This window comes from Lipotes vexillifer, unplaced genomic scaffold, assembly GCF_000442215.2.
Source record: "Lipotes vexillifer unplaced genomic scaffold, Lipotes_vexillifer_v1.1 scaffold78, whole genome shotgun sequence".
NCBI lineage: Eukaryota > Metazoa > Chordata > Mammalia > Artiodactyla > Lipotidae > Lipotes > Lipotes vexillifer.
The window spans coordinates 323,155-326,115 of record NW_006783110.1 but is presented as its reverse complement, the minus strand read 5'-3'; positions in this window follow the sequence as shown (position 1 = coordinate 326,115).

Below are 2,961 nucleotides of genomic sequence, written 5' to 3'. Positions count from 1 at the left end.
TTCCTGCTGGTTTTAGTTATCTAGTGCTACCTAACAAGCCACCCCAAAGTGTAGTGGTTTAAAACAATAACTATTTTGTTATGGTTCTGTGGGTTGACCGGACTTGACTGGGTAGTTGTCTTTGTTGGGGTGTTATGTGGCTGCAGTCAGATGGTGGCTGGGACTGATGTCTTCCAGAGATTTGACTGTGCCCCTGAAGGGTCTGGGCCTCTCCTCTTGCTGGGGTCTCTACTTACTGTTACTCAGGGCATCCCTAAGAGCAGGGGCAGAATTTTCCAGACCTTCTTCAGGCATATGCCCAGAAAAGGCATAGTGTCACTTCTGCCTCATTCTACTGGTTTAAGCAAGTTACAGGCTATGTGTAGGATCCTCAAGACCGCCTTCAGGTCTGAAGCTTCTCTGGAAGGAGAGAACTCCAAAAAGCAGTTATACTCACAGTTAAGAATTACTACAGTAAAAGGTTACAGATTAAAATCAGCAAAAGAAACAGGAGCATAGAGCAGAGTCCAGGAGAAACCAGGTGCAAGCTTCCAGCTGTCCTGTGCCAGTAGAGTTTTAAAGATAACACTTAATTGTCTCAGCAGTGATGTATGATAGCACATACAGAGAGTGGCCAACCAGGGAAGCTGACCTGAGCCTTGTTGTTCAGGGTTTTTATTAAGGGTCCGTCACATAAGCATGGAATGCCCATGTGACTGACCTTAGTTACTCAGTCTCCCTTTCCTCCAGAGGTCAAACTGATACAGGTTGGTCCAGAGTCGCAGGTGAATAAAAACATGTGTTTACCATAAATCACAGTTAATATAAACTATCTGGTTGTGGCTGAAGCCGCTAGATATACAAAGGCACTCTTATCAGATAGAATATACCAAGGTCTTAGAGATTATCTCCCAGGATCTAGTCAAAGGTCAGTCCTTTCTTTGGAAAGTTCAGGGTTTGACCATCCCAAGCCCCCTGAGTTATCCCTTTATTGCATGCAGGCCCAGTTCTGATTTAGTCTAGAAAGGACTACACAAGGACACAAATTCTAGCATGAATGGTTTTGGGGGGCCATCTTTGGAGATTAGGTGCCATATCATTATTTTCCCCTCATGGCTCCAAAAGAGACACCAGTATACTTAAGGAGTCTGGAGTTCTTCGTGGAATAGTTTGTTTTAACTGCAAACTGAACATATATATGCATTTATATATATTTTTATTTATAAACATTATATACTTTTATATGTATATATAATGAAATAATATTATGAAAAGGGCTAACCTGTTAATTACAACATTCTTGTCCATGTGAAGATGTGAGTCCCATCTATGCCCAATAAATTAATCCTTTCCATTTAAGAACTACACAATAATACCTGGTTCCTGTACCTGAGGAGTTACTGAGTAGTGGGACACTGACAATGCACAGGTAAGTTACTAAATTGGTATTCCCAGGATGAGGGGGTGTCCAAAGCTTTGTTAGCTTCACATAGGCTTTCTGGCTTTAAAATGCATGCTTTAAAAGCAATAAGCTCAAAGTAGTGGCAGATTTCTCTTTCAAAATCAATGGTAAGTACGTGTGTGTGTACATGTGTGTGTGTGTGTGTGTGTACAGGTTAACAAAAATGTTTACAGGCCATATTTTTTTCATGCAAAATAAAAATATTGTAAATGAGTCTGTGGCAAAATATTGATTACAAACTATACTGAGGGGAAGAATCTAAGTGAAAACTAAGAAGTAATATTTTAATTTACATTTAATTAATATTTTAATTCTTGGGAGTATCTGAAAAATAGCAACAGGAACGATTTTTTTAAACTTCATTGAAGTATAGTTGATTTACAGTGTTGTGTTAATTTCTGCTGTACTGCAAAGTCATTCAGTTATACACATAAATATTCTTTTTCATATACTTTTCCATTATGGTTTATCCTAGGATATTGAATAGAGTTCCCTGTGCTATACAGTAGGACCTTGTTGTTTATCCATCCTGTATATAATGGTTTACATCTGCTAACCCCAAACTCCCAATCCTTCCCTCCTCCACTCCCCTCCCCCTTGGCAACCATGAGTCTGTTCTCAATGTCTGTGAGTCTGTTTCTGTTTCATTTGTGTCATATTTTAGATTCCACATATAAGTGATATCAGATGGTATTTGTCTTATTTCACTTAGTATGATATCTCTAGGTCCATCCACATTGCTGCAAATGGCATTATTTCATTTTTTATGGCTGAGTAGTATTCCATCGTATATATGTACCACATCTTTATCCATTAATCTGTCTATAGACATTTAGGTTGTTTTCATGCCTTGGCTATTGTAAATAGTGCTGCTATGGAGAGGAAAGGAAATAGGAGAGGAAAGAATTTTTAAATCATTTTTCTTTCAGACATAGATTGCAGGTCAGCTTGTAAAGCTAGATAAACTCTGGTTTCATATCTTTGTCCTCAGTGAGGTATATCTGTGTCCCCTGAGGCCTCAGGCCAGGACACAGAAATACGTGATTGAACTGACCCAGGGAGAATGGCCCTTCCATGTTTCTTTCCAGCCACGCCACTGAGCCAGGTCTCACTGGGTCCTGCCCAACATTTGGTTCTGTCTGCTCACTTGTCACTAATCATTAACAAAGTCTGAGGGCTTCCCTGGTGGCGCAATGGTTGAGAATCCGCCTGCCAGTGCAGGGGACACATGTTCGAGCCCTGGTCTGGGAAAATCCCACATGCTGTGGAGCACGTAAGCCCGTGTGCCACAACTACTGAGCCTGCACTCTAGAGCTACTGAGCCCATGTGCCACAACTACTGAAACCCGAGCACCTAGAGCCCGTGCTCCACAGCAAGAGAAACCACCGCAGTGAGAAGCCTGTGCACTGCAACGAAGAGTAGCCCCCGCTCACTGCAACTAGTGAAAGCCAGCACACAGCAACGAAGACCCAACGCAGCCAAAAATAAATTAATAAATAAAATAAATTAAAAAAACAAA